At 40.7% G+C, this 14,465-nt stretch overlaps 1 protein-coding gene across 7 annotated transcripts in view; it reads left to right on the forward strand.

Moving 5' to 3' along the window:
• Positions 1-14,465, forward strand: part of ELOVL5 (ELOVL fatty acid elongase 5) — a 38,954-nt gene that overhangs the window by 2,436 nt on the left and 22,053 nt on the right. The window contains exon 1 of one of the 7 annotated variants that reach the window (XM_088162281.1): positions 9,587-9,712. The exons of the other annotated variants lie outside the window; for them this stretch is intronic. The gene's annotated coding sequence lies outside the window, so the exon portion shown is untranslated. Of the gene's footprint in view, positions 1-9,586; positions 9,713-14,465 lie in introns of those variants that run through there. 7 annotated transcript variants of the gene reach the window in all.

Here is a 14,465-nt window from a genome sequence, read left to right on the forward strand (position 1 = left end):
ATACTGGTCAAGAGCACTAAAAGACATACCAGAATTTTGCTTGACTTCACTGAATTTTGTAAAAGGCACACATTATGTATGTAGTGTAGTGCGTGCTGGAAGCTCTTTGTGTTTTTTATTCGTAAGTAGCTAAGTGAATCTGTCATATGTTCTGACTTAAGTCTCCTGTATTTTAGCATTCAAATGCAACCAGAGAGAGCAGCTGTGAAATGAATATGTGGTGTGGCTTTGTCTTGTAAGCTGACTGATGGTCTCTGTGCCTCATCCTGTGTTTTTAAAACACAGTTGCACTTTGTGAGTTAATGCCTTTTACCTAGCAGGAGCTGATCAGATGGACTATCTTTGATTAAAACTCACTGCATATTTGGTACTTAAATATAGTAGCATTAATGATATTTAGTTTATGTGCTGTCTGACTAGTCTCTAGGTTTACTTATTGCAGTATTTTTAGTAAGTTGATGTTGTTCTTAAATTTCCCAGCATGAATTCTTCTTGTTGCATTCTTTATCTTTAGTACGGCCAGAATTGAAATAAAATATTTTGAATTCTCTGTCTAATCTCTTCTTTCCCTGCTGACTTTCATTTTGTGTTGTTTATAAGAGGAATTAACTTAGAGAAGATAAGTTAATGGAACAAAAAAAGTAAATTTGAAATCATACTGTAGATCCATCAGGCCTCTGGACAGTTCGTTTAATTGCACTTTCTTTTGCAACTTGCTGGGAGCAGATTTTTGAAAATATGTTTGAAGATTCAGATTTTTGGGAATGATGGTGGAACTGACAAGATACTAGAATTTCAGGCTGACCTGGTGCTCAAGTCCAGAAGCCACAGATGGAGAGCCCAGTGCTGAGCATGATCCAGAGCTGCCCCTTTGCAAGCATGTTCCTTGTAAGTGACATTCAGTTGCTAATTGGTTAAATGCTCTCAAGTACTGAGCTGACCTCATTCCTTTACCTTCCTCATTTTTGGGGCAGTAAACATTGCAACATCGCAAGCTTCTGTTTCTGCTGAGCTCGGGGAAAAAAAAAGACACCCAGACAAAGCACAAGGTTAAATACTTGTCTTCCACCTTCTGGTGGTCTCAGCAACCCTCACTTGGTGGCAGACAAAGCAAATCTCGCAGTTAATGCTGTCTGTATTCCACCTGAGAAAAAATTTTGGGAGAGAAACAGCAGCTGCCTGCAGTGCCATGTTAAAACATGCCTCTGTGTGCTGTTGTCCCCTGTGACCCCCCTTGGAGCTAGTGCTAAAAGGAGCCGTGAGCATTCATGCCCAGTAGGCAGGGCAGGAGCAGTGACTGCATGGGAGGGTGGGCTCAGTGCCATGTCAGGTGTCACCCTGCTACCCACATGGTAGGGACAGCTCTGTGGATCTGGGTTCCCACCACAAGTGGGAAGAAGAGCACAGCCAGAGTGCCTGTGCTGTGCAGAGTTGTTCCCTGTGACAACTCATGCCAGGAAGGCTCTTTTGGACTCAGAAAGCCCTTTGGAGTGAATGGGCTCTTGGTGTGGTTTGGGTTTTTTTTTGTTCCAGACATGAAGGTTTTGTTCTCTGACTTTGAACGAAGAGAGGAAGGGGTTCTCTTTCATTGCTGAAGAGCAGAGCCACAAATACGTCTACCTATTCTTTCTTGGCATATTGTTTTACTCCTGCTGTCTTAAGATGGATCACAAGCAAAATGTTGGCTCTTGCAGCTACAAAAGCCCCACTTAGATTTGACAGCTCTCCTTTAGAGCATGAGGGCATGTATAGGTAATTATGCTGTTTACTATAACCTCCCCTGCATAACAACTCATTCATTTTGTCTTCTTAATGTCAATCCTCTTTTGTTACCTTCTGTCAGTACCATATCCTGAATTACTTGTGAGGGAGTGAGATCTATAAAACTGTTCAGACATAGGAATACCACGGGGACTGTTGGCCTCACCTCTTGCAGTAATGCTTTTGTTTTCCTGTTTTTACAATATACAAAATTACATTCTTCCAGGCTGCACCATAAGCTTTTCAAAGCTGTTTTGCTGTATAATAGACTGCAGAAATTGATGCTTTCTGCATAATAAAGCACACTTCTCCATGTGCATCCAGACACTTCACAAAACTGACAATAATTCTTGTAATGTAGTTGCTAATCTGTTTAGTGATTCTTAAGTGTGTTAAAAATGCAGAGATTCCTGCAGTTTGTGCATACTAGCATTGAAAATGCTTTTTCCCTTAAGTGGAAAAACACACAAGGACAAATGAAAAGGATAATCAATGAATTACATAGAAGTTTGTCTGTTTAAAAACTTTTTTCCAGGTCAGATTGCTTTACTATGACCTTTCCTAAGGCTGTTTAAATTTGGTACTGCAGCAATATGGTTAAGAGGGCATTGCTTAGGCTGATGTCCCTGCAGTTCCTGAGTGCTGATTGGTAAAAATGATTCATATCTGGATTTCTGAGGGCACTGAAACCTGTCCCCATCATCCGACAGAACAGCAGTTAGATCTTTGTTTGATGAGGATAATGCAAACAGTCACACGAATTGATTTTTTTTGATTGACAAATCAAATAAATGCTGCCTTCAATCTTATTATGGAAATAACTTGTAGAGTTGCTGTCGACTGTGTACACATTGGATCTCCTTATATCTATATAATGAAATTAATCTCCTGAAATTTATTGCCTTGGTTTCTCTGTTTGTGTTTTGGCATTTAGAACACATTATCTTACAGGGCAAATAAGAGCACAAGAGCAAACTTGTCTGAAGTATGTGGCTGGTAAATGTTTTTCTGCTGTATTGGAGCATTGGAGAATTATTTAATTTTCTTGGTGAAATAGTTGACTCGCATGAAACAGAAATAAACCTCCTTACCAGGTGTGTTTTTACAAAAAATGTATGCTGCTAAATGCAATTGTTACTTCTCCATGAACAGACGAATCATGCTACTTGTGCTGAGCTCAGTGCTGTGAGTTCAACTGGCTTTGGCATCCCATTGCAACTGGGTATTTTTCATGTCCTTATTAAAACTTTATTAACTGTAGAGGTTGTGCTTCATTAATTATAGCTTTGTTAATGACCTGTGGCGTACTGGGCAGGTAGAAATATACAGGCATTTCATAAACTTGTATTTAAGCTGAAGTTGTTTGTGTTTAATCGACCTGTGTGTCAAAACTTCATATCAAATATTTGCTTGAAAACTGATATGCTTTGGGCAGTGACTAAATATGCTGAGTTGCCCTAGCATTTACAGGAGATAAAACCTGCTTGTGCAATACAGTGAATGTGGAATAAACCTCTTTTCCTGCATTTTCAAATTATGCCCTGCGCTTTGATCCCTACATAACCCTCCTCTTTGAGACTCTGGGTCAGTGATTTGAACAAAGTGACTGTTCTTCTGTTATCACTTGGAAGCGCTCCTCTTCCTCTTGACCTTGAGAAAACTGTTTCTCTTCTTGCCAGCTGTCTTTGCAGTGACTGGAGGGTAATTGCTTTCTTCCTATGCGCATGTTCAGGCTCTCTGCTTTAAAACATGTACATGATTTCAAAAAGGATGTAGTCTTGATTTCAGGTAACACTCCAGCTTTTCTGTATGCCAATGGGGGTTTTTGTTGGTGTCATCTTAAGGATGTTATCAGGATTGGACAAAAATGAACAAGTATTAATTTGCAGAAGAATGTAATTTAGTTTATTAAACCTAATACACCTCATATGTTTAGCTAGTTAATTCATAAGAAGGCAAGTTTGCCTCTTTTTCTTTTTTTTTTTCTCCCTCACTTTTTGCTGTTAAAAGATTGCTGGGAAGCATTTAGGGTTAAAGCAGTATTTCTGCTGTGCCTGTGTTGACTAAAGAGCCCTTAGCAAGTGCTAGTGGGAAAATGCCTTCTTTCCTTTTAGATGCCATATGGTTAAGGTTTGGAGCAGACCACAGCTTTGTGGAGGAGCAGCTCCTCTGCAGAGTTAAAACCATGACACCTATATTTAAATAGAGATCTTGAGGCTCTTAGAAATGAATAAAAGAAATCTACTCTTTCATTGCCACTACTGTATCACTGTCAGCATAGAATGGAGATGTCTAGTCACTGAGCTGATCCAGTGTCCTTAGGTTTGGGTTCACTTGAGACAATGAGGATACCTTAATCTGTGTAGGCTTCCCTTTAGATATGCTATCTCTATGCATAAAATTGAATCAGAAAGCTTCAGTTAACCTTTTCCTGAAGGAATATTTCCTGCTCTTGGATTACTTCTAGTGTTTTGAATCATCATTTTGAGAATCATCTCCTTGCCAAACAGTAGGGAGAACCTTTGACTTAAATAACAATGATTAAACCTTTAACCGGTTAGGAGCATGACATTCTTCGATGTTGAACATTGTCCTGCCCTTTAGAAAAAGAAGCTTGAGGAATCTTTTTGCTTGTTGAAGTTCAAATGTCATCTTATTCGGGTGCATGGCCTGTGTGCTTGCTGGAAACCATCTGTGGGGTCATTTCATTCATATGGCTGCTTGCACGCTTTTGAGGAAGGGCTCCTGTGGTAGCTGAAGGCCACTCTTGGGAGAGGCACACGAATCTGGAGTTGGCTTTGAAGTACACAGTGAAAGCTGTGCTGGCATTTTATGTATGTGCTTCGGTGGATTGCAGGGCAGCAGATGCTTATGGTGAATGTCTGATTGTGGTTTGCTGGTTCATTTCTGTTTTGCAGTACTGATGTGGAGAGGTTGCTCTTAGCTGGTCACAGACCCTGTGAACTCAGCTGGTTGCCCTAAATTAGGGTCATGCATTTATCCCTTGCATAATACATTTATCCCTTGATTCACTTGGTGTATAGTGGCCTTTTGGCATGTTGTTACGGTTTGCATTAATCTTACGAGTGTGACTTTGTGCATGCATAAAGCCTCATTAATGGGGAAAATACCTGTGTTTGTACAACATGGTGCAGAATGTTCTTTTTTTGTTAACATATGTGGTACAGTGACAGAAAGTAAGCTGCCAGTTTAGTAGGCCTAAGCAGAAAAGCTGCTTTCAAAAAATTTGAGCAGATTTTTTCATTTTTTTTTTTTGAATTCTGACTTGTCTGCCACCCAGAAGGCACAGCTTTTAGACCATGGTTGCTTCTGCATCCTCTTGTTTTCTCTGGCTGTAGGAGAGGTGGCTAGATTTGCCAGGCCCCAGCCACTAGACTGGGCTGGGAAGTTTTATGCAAATATCTCCATCACCATCTGTAAGAGCTTAAAATACAGTGTAAGGACTGGAGGAGAACATAAGTATGAGGGAACACCACCAATATGGTGGAAGATCCTTACACAGAGATTGAGAGAGATGACACTGAGCAAGTCAGAAAGGAGTACTGCATTTGTTTGCTCAGTTAAAAATGAGGAGTAAAATGATAGTAATACAGGTACAGAAAGGCCGCTGTATTTCAGTGTAGATCATTACCCTGCTAATGCATGAGTTGTTGCTGCTGCCTCTACTTACAGGTAAAAATTCTGCATGGCTGTCATTTTTAGAGTTGATGGTGTCAGACCATTTGTCATGTGAGTTTTAATAGTAAGAGCTCTGTGGCCTAGTTTTGTCTGGAATAATTTTCTTCTTAGTAGCTGGTACAGTTCTGTGTTTTGGGTTTAGTATGAGAATAATGTTGATAACACAGTGATGTTTAAATTGCTGCTGAACAGGGTGTACTCTAAATCAAGGACTTTTCAGTGTTCCATGCTCTGCCAGTGAGTGAGCAGGTGCAGAAGAAACCAGGAGGAAGCACAATTAGGACAGCTGACCCAAACTGGCCAAAGGGATATTCCATACTGCAGAATGTCATGGTCAGTGTGTAAACTGAGGAGAGTTGGCTGGGAGGGACCAGTCACTGCTCAGGGACTGTCTGGGCATTGGTCAGTGAGTGGTGAGCAGTTGTATTGTGCATCACTTGGCTTTCTTGGGTTTTATTCCTCCCTCTCTTTTTTACCTCCTTTTTCATCATTATTATTATTGTAGATATTGTAATTGTTAATTTTAGTTCATTTATTAAACTGTTCTTACCTCTTAACCCACAGGCTTTACCTTTTTCTGATTCTCTTCTGTATTCCACCAGGTCTCTAGAGGGGTGAGCAAGCAGCTGTGGGATGTTATTTATCAGCTAGAGTCAAACCATGACACTGTCCTCTGGTTTTGCAGCCTTCATTAGGTTCCCAAGTAATTTTCCAGAGGCTATACCCGATTCTCCATTTTTACTTGACAGGTTCCCAGAACCTCTAACTTCTTTATTCTTTTTTTAGCCCTTTCAAAACCATCATCATCTCCCTTTGAAGCACACAAAAGCAGGCTGCAAGTCTGCTCATGCCTTGCAGAATAAAAATAGTATCCTCTGGTACTTCTTTGTATTGATTTCTTCTATCGCCACTGCTAAGTGGTTGCATTATGCAGGAAGGGACTGCTAATGTTATTTTCAAATGTTTCTCTTTTTTTTTGAAATCTGTCTTAATTGACTCATACATTCTGAATTCTCTGCTGGGCTTGTTTAGATCAGAGACTCAAATCTAAACTCTAGTTGAACAATTGCAGAGCTATGATGAATTTCCAGTTGTGCAGACTGAATACTTTTTGGTTTCACAAAACACGTCAGGCTCAAATGATGCATCAGCTCAGGTATCGGTTGCATATAGCGCAGCCCAGTTTTCTAAGCATTTGTGGGATTGACTTTGTGTCTTAAAATACACCTTTAGGAAGCTGTTAAAATACAGTTTTGCATCCTGAAGGATGAGAAGCAGAGATGTTTCTCTGTGAGAACTCAGTAATGTTGCCAGATTTTAACTAGATTTTGCAGTATATGAGAAACAATTGTCTTGGAGTGTTTTATTAACATCCTTTAGTGTTGTGTTGCCTTCAAAGGAGAGATGCATGGCCTTGGAAGGAGATGACCATCTTTGAACCTGCAGTGACTTGAGTGGCCAAGTGCACATGTGAAGAAGCCTAGCAGAGCTGTTATGTAGTTTACCACCTCTCTCCTTACTTAATTTTTTGTTTCTGCACCTTTTTCCACTTTCATATGTTTGTCTGTATCTATTTTTCAGTCTTTTTAAAAATCTTACTCGCCCAACACCCTGAAGGGTTGTTTTGCAGAAGAGAGGAGCAAGGCTGAGTTTTTCACTGAACCAGTGAAGAAGCTCTAATCAGCTATTGGTGGTTCTGGCACATCCTCACAGCATCATTGCTCTTTTGAGATTCATACCAAATTCTCCCCTAAGCTGTCAGTCATTAACATGAGACCAGAATATTAACAAAGGTTTTTTGGTAGTTTTTAATTTTTGGTTTTTTCCCTACCCTTATTACCCCACCACATACCAGTTCCAGTGTGGGGATATGAACTTGAGCATTTAACTCCTTGGTTAAGAATAATAGGTCTGTTTAATTGAAGGATCCTTTCACTGCTGTTTGGTTTAGAGATGACACATCTATGTGGAGGGCTTGTATTACACAGAGATAAAAACATTGTGGAAGAATAACTAGCAACTACATGAATGGTGTTTTGATACTTGAAAAATTGCTTAATGAAAGAGTTTTTTGCACAAAAACATGTTTTGCTTTTAGCATACAGCAAAAATAGAGATGTGGTGAGATTCCAGAGGGGAAGACTCAGCTGCTGACATGAATAAGCAATTTAATTGTCCGAAGCATTATTCTGTATCCTACATAGTCTGTACAAAACACGTATGAAATAGGTACACTCAGAATGTTCAGGGTTTACTTGCTGAGCAACTTTTAATATGTTGACATTTTTATAATTAATGTGCAGAGTCTTAATATAGAGGTTGAAGAGCACGTCTTTTGCCCAGACTTTAAAGAGTTGCTTTACAAGTGTTGATGATGAAACACCACTTGATTCTGTCCTTTCACTCCTGGCAGAATATGAGCACTTACAAAATACATTGTAAGTTAGGTTTTCACGTTGCTGCAGTCAGCATTGTTTCTATGTGTAAATCACTAATTGCATAGTGATGTGTTTTCCTCATCTAACAAATTTAACAATAAGCTTTGGGCATCAAGTAAAATACCAAATATTATCAGAAAGTCAGACTTCCCATTGAAGTTTAATCATGGGCTACTGTGTTCAAGATGTGTCTCAAATCACTAGTAAGGTTGATGTTGTTTGATGTTTTTTACAGCATAACGTGTTTTTTACAGTATAACGTATAAGGCTGAGAAGTAAAGGAGAGTCTTCCTCTCTGTCCTCAAGGCCCTCAGCTGCAGGCTGGCCAGGGTGTAGCAAGAGGTTTTGGTTGTATTCACTGTCTGCTTAGCTTTTTATTTCAATCTTTTTCTGTGTATTTATTGTCATTAGCACTGTTTCTCTTGGAATACTTAGCTGTGTTTAGCTTGAATAAAACATTCAAGTTGCCTGTTCTTGAAATAAACATTTTGTTGGTTCTTCATGTGTTTGGTCTCTTGATGGTAAACTTTCCCCCCTTCCCCTACCTGACCTGCCTTGAGACCATCCTTAATCCTGTAGTATTCAAGACAGAAATAGACCTAAGACATCCTAGTCTAGTTCATAGTTTGACCAAATCAAGGTTGGGATTTTTGTTGGTTTTTGCTTTTACAATGCAATAATCTGTCAGTTCATGCTGCTACAATTATATTTAAGAAATCTTCTAAGTTAGCTTTGTGTGATTTATCCTGTATGACCTTTTGTTATTTTGTGCTTTTCACTAGAACCATTCTTATATGTAAAATTATGATTGTGCAGTGCATTATATTTTGGCCTCCTCTTAACTGCATTTTAGAGTTCTTCATTAGACACTTACATCTTCGATTTTGTCCGTGTGTTTCATTTGCCTTTCTTTTTGCTAATGGTTCCTTGCTGGGTGCAGTGTGATGGCTTTGCTCGTCCTCAGCCATGTAAGGCCTCTTCATCACCCACGTGTCTGTGTCGTGCTGCTGCTTCTCCTGCAGGAAATCAGCAGTGGGATGGACCTGGCTGAAAGCTGGTCTTGCTTAGTTGGTTTCTTTGGGGCTACCTGAGTTTTTCCAGGTTCCTTCCACCCGGGCAGGGTGGAGAGCAGGGGAGGAATGAAAACAGCCTTGCAGCAGTGTCAAATCTGTTCCTGTCTGTTCCTTGTTACAGCACACGCCCTGGGTATGGCTGTATAGATGGTTATATGGTTATGGTTATAGAGGGGAGCAGGCTGAATGGAGAAGCTAGAACAAGGATTGGGTGATATGATGACCCTGAACCTGAGGGTTGCTGATGGGTGTGAGCTGGCATCACAACCAGATGGATGGAGATGCTTATCTTGAGTAAGTTACTGAAGATTTTGTTTAAGAGGCTTTGCACACACAGTGAGGCAGAGGAGGCATGTCTGGTGCCCCCTTTTCCAGAGGACTGCTGCCCTGCAGAGAATGGGACAGCTGCAGGGTTGGGAAGGAAACCTGTTGCCTGCAGTTTGGTTGGCATTGCTTTTAAAGTCCCTGTATTTAAAGCAGATATATTACATCAGGTTACAGTGCTGACCCTGCTGTTGCTTCAGTGCTTGTGAAAGTATGAAGCAAATGTAGCAAAACCTTCTGCGTCTTAGTGCTGGAGCTGAGGGTTCAGTTTAGGTGTGTTCTTCCTTGAAACAGGTTTTAATGGCAGCAGGGTTTTCACTGCACCAAGAATTCGATACCTGTTATTGAAAGAAAAGAACGGCTAAAATTTGGAGGAAGGTACTTATTTTCCTGGAATTCACTGCCTGACTTCTGCAGGTAACTGAAGCCTTTGTATTATGAGCTTGCAGAAAACATCTTGGAAATTGCCAGATATGTGGAGTTTTTTTCCTCCAGTAGTCTATTTAAAGTTCATAGAAGGAGTAAGTGATAAGATCACATGCAGCTGTACCATTACAGAATTTCTTTTTAATTGGTTGGCTGGTCTTTCTACCCTTAAAACAAATAATAAAATACTTAAAAATAAGAAACCGCAGTACTTGCCTCCTGAAGCAGGGTCTTTTGATCAAGTAACATTTTGGAAAGTGCTGCCAAAATCAAAGGAAATGTGCAGGTACCAATGCTTTCTTTTCTAACTACTCCAGGAGTCAATCCTCTTTCATGGGCCTTTGTCATAGCAATGATTTGGTACCCCAAAACTTGCTGGTTCTCAGAAGTTAGTTTGATATGGGTCTGGTGCAGGCAAGGATATTCAGCTCCTCAGGACTCACCAGACTTTTCAGCCCTGAGCTTCTGTAACAGAAATGCTGTTAGCTGGCTGCATGATTTTGGCAACATTAGCAATTTACAGATGTGTGAAGTGTTGTACAAGAAGGGAAAGGTGCAGGGGAGTGATCTGACAAATGCATCTGTAACAAATCTCCTGTCTCTCTATTTTCTGTCCATATGCTGGGACGTGTCATCTTCACTTTCAGTACTCCTTGTGCATCCTGGGTAGGAACAAGGTTAAAAATTATAGTGTTAGCACCTTTATCCTTTAGAAAGGCAGTTAGATCCTGAAGGTAGTGGATGTTCTGAATAATGAGCCTATTCCTTTTTTTACTGTTTGAAGGCAAGAGGGTTTAACAGGGCATATAGTGGTTAGGATTCTGTCCTGAGCAGCACAATGCCATGGCATAACACTTGTACATAAAGTAATTTTTTTCTTCTTTTGATTCTCAGAATGATGGGAAAATGAGGAATTTTTTTTTTGTACTTTCTTCTATTTGAAGCCAACTGTCATTCATACGTGCCTGACCTCTGTTAGTACTGTTTACTTACGGATGATGGTACAGTCTGGCATGATGTTTAGCATCTTAAAATGAAGGTTCCACATGTATGTAGCCACATAGGATCTCACAGGTGTACAGCCAGAACATAGAAAAGTCTTAAGATTGACTTCTCATAGCATGGCTGACTGTATAAAGAAATGGCAGCAAGGCAAGCACTGGGGTGCATTTATAGTGCCAGTATACATCCTTTCTTCTTTCAGGTAAAAGTATAAAAATTCTCTTGTACTGAGGAACGTAACTACTTCAGTGTATTGCATGTAATTTTGTGTGCTAGGGCTCACCAGAGAATTTCACCTCTCCCACAGCACTCCAGGTGTGACCCCACAAGCATTGGAAAGAGTAAGCACACAAATAAATACTTAACATACTGTAACTTGCCTAATGGTGACTTGTTTGTGTGCTTTTTCAGTGTGATCTGGTTTCCAAAACACAAGTGTCCTCCAAAAGGTGTCAATTACCTACCTGAACACAGGGGTTGTAGTTTCACATCTTAGCAGGGCATCTTAATTCAGGTTTTATGTGCACTCTTCTCCCTGTACGAGTCAGATTTGCATGGTGTAGCATTACCTTCATGACTGTCATGCTCAGCTTTCATGGTCTTCTAATTCCTTCACTTTTTATTGGATTGTTGTATCTAGTCAGCATGTGAACCTGAGATAACTTCTTTATAGCTAAATCTTGTTTACAGGATAACTGCACACAGCCTTTTTTTTTGCTCTGTACAGTGTTTCACATGTGCAGGAGAATTTTAAATACTTTTATAGATTAGATGGCAAACTTTCATGTGTCAAGCTACTAAATGCAAAGGAGGTAATCAAGAATTATACATCTCCATACTTTGAGTTATTCTGGGATGTCCCCTGGATTCAGAGCTTGGTGCAGGATTTTGGCAGGAGGAGTGGGCAGGTGGATGACAAATGTTCTTGGTGTTCAGATTTCGTGCTGCAGGTGCAGGTGTTGGAGGAAATGAGAGACATGTGGAAGGAAAGTCCCACTTGTCACTCTTTTTTTTCTTCCTTCTTTTAAAATTTTATTATGCAATTATGAGGCATGGGCATTTAAAGAAAACACAAGTTGAAGCATACTGTCTTGAGTACACAGTGCTCTTGAATGTAATGGTCATGCAAGGCTGGGCTTCTCCATCCTTCGTCCTACTGGCTGTACTCTCATTGCTTCTGTTAGAAAATGCAACATTTTGACCAAGAAGGTTCATTAAAATAGACTTTTGGGGACTGTAACTTTATTTTTCTCCAGTGGAAGTATAAAGTTGGTTTGAGTGAAGTACACAGACAGATATTACAGGAATCCCATTATTAAAGGAGAGAAAAATTTTTAAGACTTTCTTGCATGTGGCTTTTGAGTAAAGGAAATAGACCAGAAATGAAAGGTAAAATCCTTATGGCCCTCTGGACTCAGCTTTTTTCCCTTCATCTTCTCAACTCTCTTTAGCTTCCCTGGTTTCCTGAAGCTAATTTTCCATTGTGAGCTGCAGCTAAGAGTGTTACACAGAATGAGGTGAAACGGACCCACAAGGATCATCAAGTCCAACTCCCGGACTCTGCACAGCACCGTCCCCAAGAGTCACCCCATGTTCCCAAGAGCACTGTCCAAACACTTCTTGAACTCTGTCAGGCTGGTGCTGTGACCACTGCCCTGGGGAGCTGTTCCAGTGCCCAAGCACCTTCTGGGTGAAGAACCTTTTCCTGATATCCAACCTAAACCTCCCTTGGCACAACTTCAGGCCATTCCCTCAGGTCCTGTCACTGTCACTACAGAGCAGAGATCAGGGTCTGTCCCTCCTCTTCCCCTCACAAGAAGCTGTAACTGCACTGAGGTCTCCCCTCAGTCTCCTCCAGGCTGAACAGACCAAGTGCCTTCAGCTGCTCCTCATGCAGCTTCACCTTAAGGCCCTTCACCATCTCTGTTGCCCTCCTTTGGAAGCTCTCTAATGGTTTAATATCGTTTTTACATTGTGGCACCCAGAACTGCCCCCAGCACTCGAGGTGTGAGGCTGCCCCAGCTCAGAGCAGAGCAGGACAATCCCTCCCTTGCCCAGCTGGCCATGCTGTGCCTGATGCCCCCAGGACATACTTGGCCCTCCTGGCTGCCAGGGCACTGCTCATTTGTATTCACCTTGTCATTGTCCAGGACCTCCAAATTCCCTTGTTTTCCCAATTGCAATACCAGCACAGCTTTTGTAAAAAGATGGAGCTTCAGATTCAAAGAGTAGCTGTTAATTAACACTGCCCATAGTGCTTTGGGAGGGGGGCTTTGGAGCAAAGCTGTCTAGCAAACACTGTGCTTTGGCTTTCCTTACAAAAAGTCAACTTGTTCTTGTGCCATGTAAGTATTTAATTCTCCCTGTTCCCATCTAACCTAGTTTGCTACAGATATTCTTTTCTGTTTCAATTAAGAAAAAAAAAAAAAGGAAGCAGTTCTTCAATCCTAGGTAGAAGTTCTCTGCAGTGTTAATGCTGTATATTACAATTACATCAGTTGAAATAAACCTGCGTGCTTTGCTTTCTGTAAATACTCCTTCAGGCTTGACTGTATTGCTCTCACAGCACCAGGCTGTAAGCTGGCAGTGCTGAGGAGGTTTCCAGTATGGCAGTGCTGGTGTATGGGCACAGTGTTTAGGCACAGGATATACCCCCTTGAACACTTTATTCCAGGGAAATGCTCTTGTGAAAAACCATAGTGCTGAGTGATGCCAGATCTGCTGCTAAGGGGAGCTTTGCAGCATCAAATGTCCTTGTTTGTAGATGGATGCATCCTTCTGGCATGTAGAGGCAGTCATGAATCATTTTCCTCTGATTCTTAGTACTTCCATGGGTATGTTCGTGTGCTTGCTTCCAACTTGCTCTTCCTGCTTGGCCATCACCCTTGGTGTTTTCCCTCTGTCTGAAGTCATCCCATGCCATATCAAGAGCTGTTGATTGCAAGGGGGTGAATGTTGTATGAGTGTTCTAATCCTAGGACAGTCAGATTCTAATTTGAGCTATTTTAGATCTGCTGAAGGTGTAAATAAAATTGAAAGTACCTATAATTTCTCTTAACTTGCCTATCTGAAGATCATTAGATTCTGATTTCATGAGATACTGTGTACTGAGTGCAATTAGTCATTCTGTTTTGCAGCATCCTTTCTTGTATTTATTTCTGTTCTGTAAAATACTTTATTACCACATCTCTGTTTATGTAATAAGGTAACCATTACTGAAGGATTTGTGGCAGAACTAATGTTATGAAATTACCCCCTTATATATACCCCTGCCCAAAGTCTTCCTTTACCGCACGCATTTTCAAATGGTTTGAAATCCCACTGAGGTTAAACTGTTTGAAACTAGCTTCTCTCCTTTGTCCCACACTTGTTATGCTTCCCTGAATTTTATACAAATGATTTATTTCTAAACTTCCTTATGCTTGTGCTGCTGGTGAGTGTGGAAGTTCAGCACTATGGGTCCTGATGTATCAGCAGCAGGCTGGAGGGTTTGCTGCTGATGCAAGGGGATCAAAAATCTGAATCACATTGCTAAAGATAGAGATGCAAAATAAAGTTTTAAAATAGCTTCTTGTATTTTAACAAAACTAAAGTGCAAATTCCACAGCACTCATGCTTCACCTGCCTTCCCATAAAATAAATACATCTACGCTTTCAGATCAATATGAAGTCCTTTCCATTGCTAACATTAAGCATGGCTGGGACCTAAGAGGGTATTGAGAAAGGGAAGAAAAGGGTAATC

Source organism: Sturnus vulgaris, chromosome 3 (assembly GCF_052056855.1).
Source record: "Sturnus vulgaris isolate bStuVul1 chromosome 3, bStuVul1.hap1, whole genome shotgun sequence".
In the NCBI taxonomy this organism is placed as follows: domain Eukaryota; kingdom Metazoa; phylum Chordata; class Aves; order Passeriformes; family Sturnidae; genus Sturnus; species Sturnus vulgaris.